This window comes from Ptychodera flava, chromosome 1 (genome assembly GCF_041260155.1).
Source record: "Ptychodera flava strain L36383 chromosome 1, AS_Pfla_20210202, whole genome shotgun sequence".
Lineage (NCBI taxonomy): Eukaryota > Metazoa > Hemichordata > Enteropneusta > Ptychoderidae > Ptychodera > Ptychodera flava.
In genome coordinates, this window is record NC_091928.1 from 60,191,147 (window position 1) to 60,210,894 (window position 19,748).

Below are 19,748 nucleotides of genomic sequence, written 5' to 3' on the forward strand. Positions count from 1 at the left end.
ATTTTGGGCAAGCCAAAAAGTGCTAGAGAACTGATTTTTGGTAGATAGGGAAAACTATGGGAGGAACATTTTTGGACAAACTGTCACGTGACATGGATGACCTTTGACCTCGATTTCACAAATATACCCATACGTCATAAGATATGTGTATATCTATTTCTCTTATCCCCCTGTGCACTGAGATGTCAAAAACCCGATTATTGCTTATTTGCAGCTATATTTATTGTTTGAATTTGAATTTACGTCCTAACTAGAATTTACTTGTCATCAATAAAATGATTATAGTCTTATCACATGCATATACGGTATTTGCCAAACAGAATTTCGTTATTCTAGCATGTCGTGGGGAGTAAGACAACAAGTTGCAGTAGACATATGAAAACAAAGCAAACTTGATTTATTTGTCAAAGGCTACAACTAATGTCCCTCTATGCAAATATGTTAGTTATGTCCAGTTTTTCTAAAGGCAAGGAAGTCATCGTGTTTGCCAACCTTTCTTATGTGATCTCAAAAGCGAAAATAGCTGTAATATTACCTTCATTTCCAGTATTGATTGTACTTGTATAGAGAGGTTATTATTGTATATCGGTACTGGTTTCATTCTAGAAGTAAATATTCCAAAAACACATATGCACAAACACATAATATATATATATATATATATATATATATATATATATATATATATATATATATATATATATATATATATATATATATATATATATATATATATATATATATATGTATACAAAATGTATACAATGTGCCCTCCCGGTTATCACCATAATGGCTTTATGGCAACCTCTGAACTTGGGCACAGAGAGTACGGTTACACATTGTTGAGGATTGAAAATATGGACTCACCAGAGTGCTCCAACGGCAATACATACCATGAGCGAAGCATAGTGCCAACAGTGAACGCCCCTTATATTACGCAAGAGGCTGCCCAAACAATCTCAGAGTGCTCTAACTACTAAAGCAGTGAGCGAAAATACACAAATGTATACAATGTGCCCTCCCGGTTATCACCATAATGGCTTTATGGCAACCTCTGAACTTGGGCACAGAGAGTACGGTTACACATTGTTGAGGATTGAAATATGGACTCACCAGAGTGCTCCAACGGCAATACATACCATGAGCGAAGCATAGTGCCAACAGTGAACGCCCCTTATATTACGCAAGAGGTTGCCCAAACCATCTCAGAGTGCTCTAACTACTAAAGCAGTGAGCGAAATACACAAAATGTATACAATGTGCCCTCCCGGTTATCACCATAATGGCTTTATGGCAACCTCTGAACTTGGGCACAGAGAGTACGGTTACACATTGTTGAGGATTGAAAATATGGACTCACCAGAGTGCTCCAACGGCAATACATACCATGAGCGAAGCATAGTGCCAACAGTGAACGCCCCTTATATTACGCAAGAGGCTGCCCAAACAATCTCAGAGTGCTCTAACTACTAAAGCAGTGAGCGAAATACACAAAATGTATACAATGTGCCCTCCCGGTTATCACCATAATGGCTTTATGGCAACCTCTGAACTTGGGCACAGAGAGTACGGTTACACATTGTTGAAGATTGAAAATATGGACTCACCAGAGTGCTCCAACGGCAATACATACCATGAGCGAAGCATAGTGCCAACAGTGAACGCCCCTTATATTACGCAAGAGGCTGCCCAAACAATCTCAGAGTGCTCTAACTACTAAAGCAGTGAGCGAAATACACAAAATGTATACAATGTGCCCTCCCGGTTATCACCATAATGGCTTTATGGCAACCTCTGAACTTGGGCACAGAGAGTACGTTACACATTGTTGAGGATTGAAAATATGGACTCACCAGAGTGCTCCAATGGCAATACATACCATGAGCGAAGCATAGTGCCAACAGTGAACGCCCCTTATATTACGCAAGAGGCTGCCCAAACAATCTCAGAGTGCTCTAACTACTAAAGCAGTGAGCGAAATACACAAAATGTATACAATGTGCCCTCCCGGTTATCACCATAATGGCTTTATGGCAACCTCTGAACTTGGGCACAGAGAGTACGGTTTTATATATATATATTATATATATATATATATATATATATATATATATATATATATATATTATATATATATATATATATATATATATATATATATTCCATGCGGGACTTCACGTGTACTGTTTTCTTAGCCATTTTTATGTTGTTTGTTTGTTTGTGTTCCATTGTATAGTGATTTGGTAATTCATAGAACGAGTGTGCCATGGCAAGACAAAGCCGGATTGGTTATGTTTGAGTCAATGTCATCCTTTGATGCTTTTGTTTCGGAACCCTGAGATGTTTCTTCATCAGTCGCTTGAGTTTATGTAGTTTTTGGTTTGTGTTTGATTGGTTTACATTTCTACAAGTATTATTCAAATGTCTTGTTTTATTTGTTGTTGCTTGTGTTCAAGATGCTTTCATCGCGTCCTTGGTGTTAGTTTGTTTGTTTGTTTGTGAGGTCTTCAGTCCACCAATGTTTCATTTATGTTGATTTTCTTCTTTTTGATCGAGTTTTGTAATCTTAGAATTCGTGTTTTTGATCGAGATATGTTGACCACCGTTCGCCAGACTTTTCGTAGTTCTAGGTTGCTGTCTCTTCTAATAGTGTTGTTAGTTTATATTTTGACGTGCTGAAGCTTGTGCTGGGGACGCTAACACTGCGTCGTTGCTTTCGTTTGTTAGTTTATGAGGTCTTGCCTTCACTAGCGTGTCTTTTCTGGTTTTGTTTGTCCTCGTTGATTGACTTTTGTAGTTTAAGAATACGTGTCTGATCAAGATATATTGACCATCAGTCGCTTGACTTATTGTGGTTCTAGTTTCATGCTAGATTGCTGTGCTCTTCTAACAGCGTTGTTAAAACGCTGTCACTGCGTCGTTGGCATTGTCTGTGGTGCAACCTTGTGTCGAAGACGCTGTTAAAGTGTCGTTTCTGTTCGGCAGTTTGTCAAGTTTTGCCTTCACTCATGTTTTTTTATTCTTTTGTATGCGATTATGCTTTGTTGTGGAATGTCACATTTTGATTGGCTGTTTGAGAAGCCTTGAGACATTGGCTCTGTTGGTAAATGCTAATCCAGTGGAAACCGTATATTTGGAACAGTCGATCGCTTGTAAGACGATCTGAAGGTGCCAATCGCATAAGAGTAATAGAGTAAACTATGAATAACTAATAGACAGGGTGCAGAACGTCTTTTCAGGCCAGGCTGACGGTTTGCAACCCGTCAAATTCTGTGTGAGCGCAGAGCTGTCATGAAAGAAGACGTTTTGAAATGGGGGATTAACGAGGTCAAATTAATATTAACATTATGTCTCTCAAACTTCAGATCATTTACAGCCACATTAGCTTGTCTAAAGGGGCACAAGCCGTCCCTTCACTCATACATTTGTGTTGTTGACCGCGATTATATTTAGTAATACTCAGATAAGTTTATCTAAACGCTTTGAAAATATGCTAATTTTTTCAGAAACCAGAAAGTTTAGTGTCATACACAATAAAAAAGTTATATTATCCATGTATTGTTTTCGTATGTAGTGCTATCGTAAAAAGTTTCCTCTTCACTTTTCGACCCAAACCCAGGCTAGCTTGCAATATGCGTATATTTTCTATTTGCTCCGCCAACTACGTCATTCTTTCTCATATACTTTCTCTATTCTATTTCCCCTGTTAGAAGAGAAAACACTAGCATTAACACGAATGCAAATTTATAAAGGTTTCCAAATTCAGCGATCATTTTCTTTTACTATTATGGTATACTACCATTAGTGTTGACAGCATTGTTGCTCTGTTTCCTCTTAATGGTCCGTAAACAATTTTGACAGTTTTCCTTGCATCGCTCTGATTCGTTGCTCAGGATGGGTTTGAACCATTCCATTTATAGGAAGGTTAAGTAAACTTGGTCAGCCACAAGCATAGAAATTTACTTTTCATAGCTTGTACTTCAAAAGATATATATCCTTTGAGCTAAAAGCCACGCATGTTGTCTCTCTTGATACATTTTGCAGAAGGCTAAAATGCTGAAGTATTCTAATGATCATAAACTTTTAGTTTGCCTAATAGCAGCACTTTCTGGTGTTGAAGTGATAACCTTTTACTTTCTTGAGAGGTAAAGTCCAATGTAATCCATTCCCTCTCATGTACACCAAACCCCTTTTTCAGATGGTTGCTCTCTTTTTACTCACAATTATTTACGCATGAAAACCCTCATTATGCGAGTGTATTGGTTCCTCTTATGAAATCCCTTAAAAACTTGAGAAGACATATCACTCTTCTGAGAATCAGTACACCTGAAGAGAGAGTGTCCCGAATAAGGTTGTCTCATTCGAGATCTCGCCCTATTATCTGACTCAGCTGAAACGCTGGTAAGTTTGAATTTTCAGCCTCTATTGTGACTTAGAGTGAAAATAATCCTACCTGTTGTTTATGCATTTTAGATTTTAATCTCTACAGTAGCGCGTTTATTAGAAGGTTGGAAAATTGACTAGGGAAGACATCCGTCGGGCGATTTTGATGTTTGTCTGATATTTGCTACGATGATCAAATAGAAAAAGCTAATATTTTTCATTGCTGATACCGTAAAACATACAAACTGACGAAACCTAATGGGCTGGTTTATCTTGATATGGAACACACGTAGCATCCAAAGTATTTCAGACTTGCCATCACCTTATTTTGCAAGCCGTCAATGGCATATAACATAATTCCAAATGTAGCCAGAGGTCTAAAGCTGCAAAGCTTGCACCTAATAACGTAACAACCCATCGTAATTGATATTTTTGTTCCATGCAGTATGCTGACTAGTAATAAACTGATAACGTTAGATTTTTTATGTTCTATCTTAGGAAATTTTGACTTGTATTCGTATTGCTGTAGATTAAAACAAAACAGAGGTGTTGGTGTTGGCTACTATATCAGCTCCCACTTAAGGCATACAATCACACATCACGTTGAGAGTATATTTATGAAAAGCGTGGATAGGCTCTTCTGGAAAGATATCTTCTATGTAAACAACGCATCGTTATGCATATTTTTTTGGCAATATAATTTTAAGCTTCTTATCGTTTTTTCCCATGTTTCAATGAAGGAAACAAATCTTCTATTACTAACAGATAAGAGTATACATTATGCACGTTTTGATAAGATAAACACTTTGACTAACAATGTTCTTACAGGCGTTTTTGACGGAATTTGTATTTTTGTCTCATATGTAAAATTTACTTCTTAAGTCTAGGGTGTGAGAGTATAAAGTCGCACTTTTGACATAGCCTGCGCTATTGGTGGCGATCGGGTAAAGCTTAGCATATTCAGAGAGACTGGCTTTTTAACATATTTGATCATTTTTCGATTTTTGTAGAAGAAGTACTTTAATGACTTTAATGACCAAACATCGGACCTTTTAAACAAAATTGTATATGTGTACTTGTTCTTCGTGTTTTAAAAATTATCATAATTTTATCATTGTTTGAGAAATTATGTAGTGTGAGGTTGATTTGTAATCAGTGTATTTGGCTCTGAGCGTAAGGTGAGAAAGTCATGAAATTGCCTTCAAGATGGCTTTTGTCACACCATGGAATTCGGTTTGCTCCTTTAGACCAATTAAAATATTCTAGAGGTGCCAAGGATTGATATTGTTTTCATTTGCGATACGTGAATTGGTCCAGCATCAATATTTTTCATAATTTTATCATAATTTATGATGTCATTAGAAGCATGCAGAATCCCTTATACTGCATGAAAACTCTATAATACTTACAGCTATTATCATACATGCTATGCCTGTATTACCATTCTCCTATTGTTTAGCCATCTACTGATGTTGACGCGTATTTTAACATGTTGAAATACGAATTATATTTTTACTGTAATCGAACTACTTACAGCTACGCGTACGTGTGACCATTGCTGGAGTGCTTGAACTTCATTGGTATATATACATAACAGAAAGCTGAGATAATAAAACAAATGACAAACCGAAACGTCATTATGATTGTGGTAAAAATTTTGTTGTTTGCTGTCAGTTCATGGGAAGTGCACTTAGGCGCAAGTTCAGTTGTACCAAAAACATACAAACATATGTATTGAAATTTGTATCATTTGCCGACACCTGTCATCGTTCACGGCTGTCCCATGCAGTGCAGTGTTTTCATGTCGTCTACGCTGCTGCGATTAAGATACCAGTTGACAGAGCATCATGATAGAACTGCTTTACGACAGGTTTCCTGTTGATGAACTTAAGTATCTAGGTGAGAATTGTTGAACGTTGAAGGTTGAAGGTGCACATAATATTTCCGATTTGTACCTGTCAGTGAGATTCACAGCTCATGATCGTGTCTGGTGGCACCGGTGCAGATTCCAGATATAATGTAAGATCTAGGGAAAGTCAAACTTTTGTTAAGGTTGTTAAAGGAAGTTTGGTTGTGTTTAAGCAAGCCAGGAACGAAAATATACGAGCAGACGACGGAAATACCTTTGAAATGTTTTATTCCTACAGTAACACAATCACGAACCGCTCACAAAATTCTTTCTAAGATGGTAAATTCGGCATATTTGACATCTGGGGACATGTAAATTTTCTTCGAGATAAACAGATTGGTACGGCTATTATATAATAATAATTGTAATAATTAAGCACTTATATAGCGCCATATATCAACAAAAGTGCTCATAGGCGCTTAAAAGAAATGGCAACAATAAAAATAAAAGAACATTGAAGGAAAATGGATAAAAGGAAAAACTACAATACGATACAATACAATAAAATACAATACAATAGCTCTTTATTATCCAAAAGCGTGGGCAATTCTTTGTACGACAGCGGGCAAGTTAAAAAGTTACAAAGATAAGACATGTATAAAATATTTAAAAAAGGTCAGTACACATTAAAAGCAGAGATGACTAGTCGTTTCTGTTTTGATTCAGTACAGAAATTGCAGTGGGAATGAACGAATGTTTTGATCTATTTGTTCTAGTTATTGGAACCCTATAACGCCGGCGAGATGGTAAAATATTGAATTACTTGTAAAGTGGGTGGTGATGATTCCTGACTATAGAATTGGCTTTGTGTAAAACTTGCTTTTTATACAATGTACTGAGACTGGTTTGTTGTACTCCAATTATTTTACTACAGATGTTTACTATTCTACCAAGTTTGTTCTTGCACTGTACAGTACTGTAACTAAGAATGTAACCAAGATAAAATTGTGGAAATAAAACTAACAACACGGAAAAAAAATGAATAAAGAACTGGTACACAGTATAAAAAGCATCACAGCGTATAAGAAAGCTTAAAAGTGAGTTTTCAACTTCTTCTCAAAAATGTCAAGCGACTTGCAGGTTTTAATTTCAAGTGGAAGCTCGTTCCATAAGATTGGAGCAGCAGAACAAAAGGCCCGATTTCTAAAGGTCTTAGACACAACTTTCGAAACAACTAACAGACATTGGTTTTCAGACAAAGAGCATCAGTAATGTTGTCGATTTTTTTACTCTTGTAATCAGACGAGCTGCAGTGTTCTGGACGAGTTGAAGCTTCCGCATATTTAACTTGGTCATACCATAAAGTAGACTATTAGCATAATCCAGTCTGGATGTTACGAATGTGTGAACTATCTGCTTTGTTGCGTCTTCTGTTAATATTTCGTATGGCGCTGATATGTCAGATATGCATGTATGATGATTTACACACTGCAGTTACGTGGTTGTTCACGCTCATTGTGTTGTCAAAGAGAACGCCAAGGTTTCTAGCGCACGTTGTCGGAATGATGGTACAGCCCTCAATTCGCAGGGATGGTATGTTCAGTTTATGGAGGTTTGCCTGCGAACCTAAAAAAATTCCGTCTTATCCAAGTTCAGTTTGAGAAGGTTAATGGTCATCCAGTTGTGAATTTCTGCGATCGCGTTTTCCATTTTTGATATGCTCATGTTGATATTCTGTAGCCTGAAGGAAAGATAGAGCTGGGTGTCATCCGCATAAAGATGAAACTCTATGTTATATCTTCGAATGATGTTACCGAGTGGTGATGTGTAAATTGTGAACAAGATAGGCCCAAGAACAGAGCCCTGAGGAACTCCATAGTTGACTTTCCTAAGGTCGGAAAACATACCATTTATGCAAACTCTGTGTTGACGATCTTCAAGGTATGATTCAAACCAAATTAATGCGGTACCACGAACACCCATTAGATGGGACAAACGAGAGAGAAGTATTTGGTGGTCAATTGCATCAAACACTGCTGACAGATCGCGAAGTACAAGCATGACAATGTTCTGTCGATCCAGTGCCATTCATATCTCATTCTGAACACGGGTCAGTGCTGTTTCAGTACTATGTGATTTCTTATATGCAGATTGCAAGAGTTCGGTCAACTGATTTGAAAGTAGATGACTAGTTAATCGTTTAGCTACAACTTTTTCAATCATCTCGGAAAAGAACGGAGAGGTTGATACAGGTCTATAGTTCTTAAGGTCAGCACGATCTAAGTGTGATTTCTTCAAGATTGGATGCACAACAGCAGTCTTGAGTTTATTTGGAAAAGTGCCTGACAATTGATAGATTCACTAATTCAGTTAATGTCGGAGAAAGGATGTTGAGACATTTCTGTATCAGAAATGCAGCAGGTCAAGACTACAGGGTTTATTTGGAGAAGAATTTATGATCTGATTGATTTCATCAGTTGTAGCTGTCCTAAAAGATGTTAAGCAGTTACACATATCTCTATGTTGCTGTACTCCATGTATCTTCCCAGTGGAAAGGTTGAGTTGCAGGTCATGCCGTATCTTTTGTATCTTTTCATCGTAGAATGTCGCAAAACATTCAGTGAGTTCTTTTGGTGACCCAGTTGATGGTAGTGATGATTGCTTGCTTCTATGCAGTAGCAAGTTAATGATGGTAAACAATAATTGTTGATTTGAAAAATATTCACAGTGCATTCACTGTACATTCATAGATGCCGCAGAGCTGCTTGCTGTATGCTCTATGCTTTTCATACTCGATCTAGTTAGAAATCGAACACTGGCGTGGTGCGAGTATTTTGACCAGATTTTGGCGTCCTCATAACTTTCACGCAGGGGTGAGGGTATGTATCAAAACACCAAACACACTCCAGCCTATGTTTTACGTCCTCCGTCATTTTAAACTAAAAATAAATTTTCTTCAAATTGTGAAAACCTGTGTTGAAATCGTAATATTTAAATTGTTCGTTTTAAAAGTGCTCCATAAACCTTCCTTGAAGTAGAGTGGCCCAATAGCGGAATAATGTCAAGAACTCATACGGTTGTCATCACTCCTTAGCAATCAACTTTTTATAAGTACAGCCATGGGCAAGCAAGATCGACTTCAGTTGATTTCAACGTCAATGTCGGAGCATCCGTAGGAAAACAGTCTTAACTAAAGCATGCGTGTATGATAAACGGGTTAGTACACGAATTATGGGCGATACCGTGTCGTATTCTCGTGATGTGTCCGCATTTTGACGAGTTGTTGCGCAACTCGTCAAAATACGGACACATCACGAGAATACGACGCGGTATCACCGAAACTTCGTGTAATAACCTCGAACTATTATCATGGATTGTTGTCTGTATTTTAGCGGAATGGTAAATATAAAATATTGAATACATAGTAAATATAAAAATATTGAATACATTCAAGAATCCAATAGGCAACACAATTAGCGACAATTCGGCTGTATTATCGTCGTTTGGTGCACTATTATGCGAATGCTTGTATTGCTGAGTTGAGGATAGACTAACAATATATCAAATAGGCAATTATTCACGCGACCCTGGTCTATAAAACACGGAAAACAAATAAAGAGTTAATCATTATTTAGTAACCCTTCGGCATGATAAATCCATAAAATATGCTAAGAATTTATAGAAGCCAGAGGAAACACAGGCATACTAGTGGGCGATCAGAAAGTCCATGAAAATCAGCAGGTTGTTTTTACATGAACATCGCTGTTTGGTGTGTTGATTTGTGACATATTGTTCTAAAATGTTTCAACACCCAAAGAAAAATTTGCAACTTCATAGTCAATTGAAATATTAATCACAATATTTTAATTTTGTATCGGAAAATCACAAAACACTGTTGTGATCATCGTGATCCAGCCGTTATGAGTAAGCATGTGTACTTGCTGAGCAGATCAAGTTTCCGCAAAAATCATTCAGTGTTATGGACAAGCTAAAGTGACGTCTTTCATAAATATGTCCATTCAATATCCAAAGAAAGTCAAGGCTATCAATGACAAAAAAGTTTGTTTGGAATTATATTTTCTTCGTAAACTTACAGTTCTTTGATGCAGTGTGGTTGTCTGTCAATCCATAATCACAGCAGATGTAGTGCATGCAATACACAGTCAACACTGTCCAGTCATGAGTGCAAGTTTTCCTGGAATAATTCAATCAGGTCAGAATTTTCTAGCAAGGAACGCACAAAATATTGCAAATCAAACAATTTGGGTTATATTGTTGATTTATGCAAATTCCAAGTTTGGTGGACATGTGAAAATTATGTTTTTTTGCCTTCATGTACGAGATGGCACATTTACCAAGCTGGACGCTAACTGCTAAAAAACAATAGGTTTTATTAGTTTCACATTTCAACCCTTTCTTTGCATCTTTCTCAGCAACATTCCCAAAACCTCTCTCCACGCATCCTGCAACTAAATGCACTGAGGAGCAACAGTGTAATCATTGACGCTTTTTTGTTATCAGGGTTTACTCCGAAGACAATTTTATTGAATAATACCGACGTGTCTCAGAAACCTCAGTATTATTCAATAAAATTGTTTGAAGATTGGAGACCTGTTGAACTGCCTCGCTCCGTCGTGTACACGTCTGCTATGGCCTGTGTATTCCAAAACTGAGTGTTCATTTGAATTTTTGCAGTGATGACGATATCATTTTATATAAGTCACATCATGTACATAGTCCAAAGTAAACTCATGATTAGCAGTTTTCTGAAATCATGAGGGAAAATGCCAAGAGGATTTGACCGGTTAAGAAGGGCTTGACTACGCAGTTTCTGCGTAGTGAAGCGTCATTACGTATTCATGGTGACCCCTGGCCAGCTGTCAATATCTTTGCGGGCCTTTGTCTCTTGGCCTGCTTTGCATATGCGTCGTTGGACACGACCTGCCAATCACCAAGGTAGTCAATTAAACTATTAATTGACTGTTTACCGACCAATTAACACTATCCAGCAGTATCAGTCATATTTTAATCGCGTGGCCCGGGTGGGCACAACGTAGGAACGCGTGTATTTCTATGTGTACGTTTCACTTGTGGTGTTGTTTGTACCATCGTGCGTTTGAAGTCCTTGTTTCACCTACAGTATTACCTTCAAGGTGACAGGCTTACTATTAATGATCAGTATCATTGCACCGAGTTCTGCCCACGGTGAAACCACCTGTTTTGCCTACTAATTACTGTCCGTCACTGCCAGTCCTGAATGTAGCCTATCATAGCTACAGTAATCTGTCAATATATAATACCCCGCGCCTTATACTTTTTATATAAACTTGTAAAATAATAGTCCGAGCCGTAAAATTGTTGACTTTCGATCCGATATACAGGTTGATCGTTGAATCGCACCGGCGTATCCATGTTTACTTGCCCAATAAGCTTACTACTCTGCAAAGGGTGGGTAGATGGAATTCTAGGGCCAAAATAAACACCGGGCGAAACTTTTTGTGAATCCATGTGAAAACATAAATCATTTATCAGTTTTGATATATACCCCTTAATTGTAAGTTTGATCAAAATCGAGACCACATTCAATGGCTATGCAGACTGTCCATGTACGCACACACAGGCAACCACCGGTGAATATCAGCGTCAGCGGCATAACTATCCGGTCGTCAATCGATCGGCGGTTTGGGGGTCCTGGACAATGATTTTATAAGTTTATATCACAAGTAAATGTTGTGGAATATTAAGATATCGACCTATTACTGTATTGAAAGGCCAATTTCGTGACGGACAGTGCTAGAAGAATGACGGGCAGTCTTTGAATACTGTTCGATATTAAGTGACGGTCAAACTTTTGGGTGGTGCGCGTGACCGGCGGCACTGACACAAACTGGGTTGACAAGCAGATAATTCAGGTTTTTGTTCAGTGTTGTTACCATTTGTCCATGGTGGAAAACATTGACGGAAAACCAGAGAAAACGGTCCCGCTCCGAGAACAGCCCCGAGACGGGGACGGCCACACTTGTGGTGTTGTTTGTACCATGGAGGTAGGAACTTCGTACCTCCATGTTTGTACCATTGTGCGTTTGAAGCCCTCGTGTTATCTTCAAGTATTACCTTCAAGGTGACAGGCTTACTATAAAAGTTCAGTGATCATGGCACTGAGTGTGTTACATTTCATGATGTAAATCACGCAATGTTTTTTTATATATATCGCAAGGATTAATTTTCGCTTTCTTTTGCCCTCGCGAAGTTTGCGAAAATTTCTCGTTCTGAAAAAATTTCCGGCCACAGTATCATTGAACCCACTCATTTTTTTCTGGGTGACCTGTGACCAAATGTACGTAATAGTGAAGTCGATCATACGGGGAAATAAAGGAGTATTAAAAGCAAAGTTCTATTCGTCTATGTCCGTTCATTGTCAAAAGTCAAGGCAAAATGGTGATCCTGAATGATTTCATGGCCATTGGGCGATAGAACTTTGATTTACTCTGCAGTGCGCCTGTTGGATACACAAACATTACGACACTTTTGTCAGGGTAGGTATTAAATTTGGTCTGGCCGAGAAAAAAAAGCATACAAGACCATAGTCCAAGTTTTTAGAAAAACTAACTGGGACACGAACGGGATTCGTGAATCAAATTTTGTTGAGCTTTAAAAATTTCTGTAGGCTCATCTTTTCAATCGAAGTCGGGCGATTCCATGGTTCTTTGGGGCAATTAAGTGTACGTCGAGCTTAAGGAATGTGGTTACATTCGCGATGTTTTATTCGAAATCATTTATTCTAGGGCAAATGCACACAATTTATGCCGTTGGAAATACTGGCCGCTCATAAACAAGACAATAAACTCAATATGTGTGCATCTTTACTTTTATTGTCAAAGTGCCAACGACACCTACAAAATACAAAATAGTTCAGTCCAGGTATTTGCAACTCTGCCATCAGACTGGTCAACCGGAAATCAACCATAGGTGTCTTTTGGCACGCGTATACGCCAGTCACCTAGGCGACGGTAATCCGCACCACTTATCACCATCGGGAAGGTACTCCTCCCCCTATACCACTGGCGATCCCGCCCTCAAGGCATACGTCATTAGACCAAGCTTTGTTATTGTAATTTCCTGCATAAAATTAACAGCGAGGTCAACCGGTCAAATCCTCTTGGCATTTCCTGGCATGAAACGATGTTTGTAAATACCTTGAAGATAAGCGTGCCATTCTGAAAAATGTTTTCCAAGTTCATCCGCCATTCTGTGAACGATCCTCAGGTACGAACTGCCATCTCTACCCGAGCACTACCTTATGCTGATCATGCTTTAACATTTTCCCACCAAAGAACTACATACATATGCACTTCCATAATGTAGTCTAGCGCCCTCTGAAGAGATTCTTCGTTATTTCTTATCTTCCATAAACATTTGAACTCGGGGTTGGTTTGAACATAGAGCTAAGTTAAACCTAAGGTCCGAAATTTAATAAGGGAAAAAAGATTGACCATGTTATGATACAAATGCAGCGACTTTCCAAAGGCAGTGCATTCAACAGCATAAAAGCACATACCGAAAAAGGTCTCTGACTACAAGATTTAGTAAAATAACCGCGAGGAGGGGATAGACGCAATTTCTCAGCAGATCGCAGATCCTTGTTGGAAAATGCAGGTCAATCAAATCGTTCAGATAAACAATGCATCACCTCTGACAATCTTAAAATAGGTCAATAAATTTTTCCAATGCATACGAGCTGTCACAAATTAGTTAACCCGACGTTCATTTTTTCCCGATTCTTATTTTTAGCAACGAAGTTGACAAGCATGGGTGCAAACTTCAGCTATATTTGGAACAAGACAAATAAAACCACGACGACGGTGTTGACTAATACAGACGACCGCAATACAACAATAACCCTCAAGTCAGACGAAATCACTTTTATCCATACTCCTGGTGGTAGTAATACACTGTCCCTGGTTGAGGACGGGAAACGAAGGCGGATGTGTGCTGCACAGCATTTGCAAACTACGACTTTATAGTTTACGAGTCGCATGGTGGTAATTTCAACATATCTTCGCCCGACGGCGATGAAGTTCGCGATGAATGGAAAAAGAGACAAAGAGAAGAAACACGCTATTGATAATATGCCACAAAAAACGTGACGTCGAACACTCACTTTTACTGTAAACATATAACAAGGAAGATAATTCTTTAAAGCCCGTGCCTCTGATGTCTTGTACTACCCCTTGTGGAACTGTTGTATCTACTAAAGATAGAGTTACCTGCGGAAGTTCTTCAGCAGACATTCAGGAGATCTACAAGGGAAATTTTCAGAGAGAGAGAGAGAGAGAGAGACTTAGCTGTTAATCTACCGAAAACCACAGAAATCTCTTCCAGGAAGACGGACGTCTGTGTATTGGTCACCTACACTAGTCTACTTTTATAAGCATTTGTCCACTGGCTTCTAGATCAAGCTAATTTACAGTATAACAATTATCTTCTACCTACAGTTTATATGCACATTATACCTATTGGCCCAATATTCTTCCTTTTGACATTTGTATTGTCTCTACCATTTCACTGGCATGCTTTAAATTAGTGTTACCTTATTAGATAAAAATCATATAAACTCATAAATGTTACATACATACAAGTAAAAAGAATGCTTTCCATTGTTACTTTCTTTTATATTGGTTAGAACTACCTTTATATCTTATTCTTAGGTGAGTTGATTACAATATCTAAGTTCGACAAAATAAAAAATCATAACAAAATAATGTTTCCATCCTTTTTTGTGACTATATGAATGGAACAAATCCCACTGCTTTTCTGTGTGAGATATTTCATGGAATGCAAGGATTTATTTGAAGCACCGATCCTCATTGAATTTACTTCAAACGTTTAGTTACATTTTGAGGATATCGTCTTGATATGTGTGAAGTGCACGTCATACTATACAATAAAAGCAAATTTCAATCAAGGAACCAAATATAGCCATAGCCATGCCATGCCATTTTAATAGCACAAGATGCAAAGTGTCACTTGACTGACTAGAATCGCCCGAGAATTTCAGCAGATATCGATTCTCAAAACACCAAATTTGCCGCTTTGGTCGCCCGGGTTGATCACTAAGTTCAAAATGATTCCTCCTGGCAATATTCTGGTGTAAACTTATGAAATAAGCTCAATACTATAGAGATTTATCTTTCTCCTTAATTTGTGTTGCATCAGGTCAAACCCCAAAGAGAAACCTTTCAAAGCCTTTCACTTTACTTCATGGCAGTGATTTATTAGCAAACTGACACTGTTACCCTTTGCAGTATACCGTATTTGCCTAAGTATAGCCTCTGCTTATTTATAAGCCCCTCGTTCCCTTTTTGTCGGAGTTTCAAAAATGCTGTATATCTACGTGTGAGCTCGTAGCCTGGCCACAAAAAATTACTATCAGTAAAGTCACTTGGCTCTTTATGTCGGTTAAAATTATTTTCAGAACCAAAATTACTAATTAAAGGTGTGAAAATAATGCAAAATTGAAGATTGCATGACGGTACCGAAAGGAAAATAGCACACTATCATCTTGCTGTACCCATTTTAGTGAGGTTTGGGGTATCATAGCAGAAGGTGCTGTAAGAAGCTGCAAGTGCCGATGTTTCTGACCCCTTTGCTTTTTGTTTGGGACCCTAGCTTAGTCAAAAAGGGGGTTATGGCTTGATTGCACTAGATCTTGAAGAACGGTGACGCATTTACCCTCATATGAGAGGTTAGAAATTGCTGACAAGGTGAAGCCACAGGTGTTAATGCTTTTGACTCCCTAAATCAGATGAAATAATTGGTATGGCTCTCTTTTTGAGACACATCTCTTTAGGCTGAGTGTCAGACATTGGCTCTTATTTGTTGATAGTATAATGCTGTGAGGTTTCGGTCAGTGGTACATGGTGAAGCAGATGTCGACCCACAAGTCCATGAAAATTATAGATATGGATGACATATTAAAGTGTGTGTAAAATTGATGGTTTTAATTTTGCAAAGATCAATGGATGATTCAGAGTCTTCCTTCGATTGGCGTCCCAAAAGGGCCTATGACATGATTTCCAAAGTTCTTTTCCCCTTCAAAAACTCAGCTAGGGGACCTGTCTATGGATTGCATATTATGTCAGTTCGGAAAGATGTGCGCGAAGGACGAAACAGTGTCCAACTCCACATCCTCCCTTTTAGCCCATTTCCTGGCAAATTCTTCAACAGAGTCCATAATGATCTTAAAATTATGGTTCCAGTTGATCCTGCGAGGTTCACTGAAGTTGGGTCCACAAGATAATATCTTACTTAGGTGGTGATGTTCAATTAAGTTCAGATCACCATTGATGACATGGCCACCTAAAGTTATTTGAAGGGGGATGTAGAGCAGTCACAGGATGCTGGTGTTTGAAGAAATTCATCAATTTTTAAGTGTCGCAATGCCCTATTGTAATTGAATATTTTATTGGAGATTGTCTTGTATGTATGTATGTATGTATGTATGTATGTATGTATGTATGTATGTATGTTTGTATGTTTGTATGTATGTATGTATGTATGTATGTATGTATGTATGTATGTATGTTGTAGTGTATGTATGTATGTATGTATGTATGTATGTATGTATGTATGTATGTTTGTATGTTTGTATGTATGTATGTATGTATGTATGTATGTATGTATGTATGTATGTATGTATGTATGTATGTATGTATGTATGTATGTATGTATGTATGTATGTATGTATGTATGTATGTATGTATGTATGTATGTATGTATGTATGTATGTATGTATGTATGTATGTATGTATGCATGCATGCATGCATGCATGTATGTATGTATGTATGAAGGTAGGTTGGTAGCTAGGTAGGTAGCTAGGTAGGTGTGTATGCGTGCGTGCGCGTATGTTCAAAATGTAAAGTTCAAGATAGAACGGATATAGACTCACACAAATGTTTCTACAATCGTCCATATACGAACGTCTCACAGTGCTGTATCTTGTTGTTAGTCAAGTATTTATTTGAAACTTAATGAACCAATTTCTTCAATTCTTTCACAGTGAAATGCTAAAAACGGTAAACAATCGATAGACTGGATGCAGTTTTTTAATGTATATGGAATTGATTTCTCATCATGTAATTACTCTGAATAAAAAGGTTCAGCAATCATGCATGATAAAAATACATTTCTTAAATCAAAAGCATCTCAAAACCATAATGCAATTTAAAACAATTCCAGTTCTTGTCCATCATTCACACTACAAAATCAAATAACGCATCGAAAGAGCACGACCGCCAGCAAATGATAGTAACGTTTTTATCGGTTTTCAATAGTGTGCTATGCAGAGCTAGATACCTAATTATATTCTACATCATCTTCATCAGAGCTATATAAAACGCGACCATACGATAGGAGATAAATCACCGTAACTTTTATGGCCCAACATTATACCTTGATTATATACTATAAGTCTGAATGATTATTTAAGAAATTTTATATCTTACCGATTCAGAAAGTATATGTGCATGGGATACACTATCAAAATTCAACGATTCTCTATGCTATACACCGTAACTCAATACAGCAATCAACTAAAAGATATATAAGTTTATTGGGAGGAACTTAATGTGAAAAATAAATAAGAAAAGTGTAAGTGTCCAACTGATTTTTTTGTTTTGAATATGTTTTGAATATGTATTCTTATTTGTTAAGATGGAAGAAAGAGTAAGTAAAATGATCGTTTATAATTATGTGATTTTCTGCCGCTTCATTCACTCAGAGCGATAAATTTTTAGGAACGTCGACATTGGAGTAAAAGAATTGAAAAACATGACATTTAAATTGAAAGCGTTACAGAAAACTGCATCAAGTATATCAAGGAGTATAGTAATATCGATATCTTAAATGCCCAATCGTGAACAAAATGGCTGCTTTTTCCATAATTTGCGCTTACAAATACATTTTATGTGAACAACATTGCTTAATAAGACTCTACAACTACAGTTTGCATACTCAAGCCAAACAATGACCTTTGCCTTGCTGCTGTGATATATACACAATTACGCTTTGGCTATGTGTTTAACAATAGGAGTTAGTTTTTGTAAACGTTGTCACAGACAAATAGAAACAGACTGGAAACGGGTATTGTTCAAGGCGTGAAGCGGTTACGTAAGTCATCCATGTTCGCCTCGCCTCAGGTAGCTCTCACCTCGCTATTCTGAAGAGTGCCGACCATGCACCCTAGGGTAGTTTCCGGATTTTCGCCAATTTTTAAGCGAAAGTATGTTCGGCAAGTTAGTGTTGTTGTTGTCACGTGGTGCTGAGCGAAATCGGCGTGCTGGCGAAAACGGCAAAGTTTTGAGCTTCGGGAAAGTGAGTTTTAGGATTTTTAAAAATTCCTCTCACATTTTTATGAATTATAATGAGTGTGTTTCAACCAAATTTGAAAATCTTCTATCGATACAGTCTGGTTTTACTCAATGGTTTACGGTCAGTCATATCGTCTATTAAAAGTTGGTTATTGAAGGATGTGTTTATGAAACTGCGGGCGTGTTATGTTTTGATTGGCGTGAAGCAGTGCTTCTGCCAAGGGAGCTCACAAAGTAAGTATGGCAGCACGATGCCATCTCGTCGTACTTTTTGCATAATGTCGTGCAATTATCAACCCAGAACAAAGGTCTAACACCTGTGAAGCTCATTTTAATATGAAAAGTTCATAGTCTACCGTGACGACCATGAAACAAAAGCCATGCCGCGTTGCTGGTCTGTTTGTTCTATTTGTCTGTGACGTTGTGTTGAAGAGTACTGTTTCCAGTTCAAGTCGCTGCGAATAGTATACATTGCAATATGACAGTAAAAAAAGCGTATTCTTTAACTCTCGTATGTTCTCAGTAAACTTTAATGTGAAACGTATATATATATATATAATATATATATATTTTTAATTTTTTTTGTCAATGAACACATCATCGTTTAAAACACATCATCATTTAAACTGTAATTCTTTGAGGAAATTGGTCAGATCCCTCAACTAATTGAAAAAATGTATATGATCAAAAAAACTTCCATGTTTGATGCTGCAACTCTCACATATAAAAAATTAAATCTAAACAAATAGGAAACCCTTAAAAAGCATACACAGCTCGTGTAGTGTTACACCATAGTTGTTAAGTTATATGGTGTATTCGTGTTCTGAATTAAGAATAACATATCTTAAAACACTGACGTAACAGATAAACATTGACAAGTGAATTTCCTCCAGTTTAACCCACTTATCGTCCTACGAAAAGTTTTTTCAGTGGTAAATCCTTAGATGTACATATCATTGAAGACTATATGATGCTATACTCATAATAAACATATTTATTTCTTTACATCTACAAAAATTGTTTAAGTAAAGTGTAATACATCTGAAGCTTAACTTTGCGAGAATTTTCTCTATGATTAAGGTAAACAGTACTTTCTCTGCTTTAAATTGCTACTCAAAAGTGTCAAATACAAACTGACAGTGTTAGG

General features: G+C 37.5%; 1 long non-coding RNA gene across 1 annotated transcript in view; it reads left to right on the top strand.

The window, feature by feature from the left end:
- The window catches only part of LOC139144708 (uncharacterized), an 88,079-nt gene extending 73,110 nt beyond the window's left edge, over positions 1-14,969 (top strand). The window contains exon 3 of the long non-coding RNA XR_011554847.1: positions 14,024-14,969. This is a non-coding gene — a long non-coding RNA (uncharacterized lncRNA). The remainder of the gene's footprint in view (positions 1-14,023) is intronic.
- Positions 14,970-19,748: the final 4,779 nt, after the last annotated feature.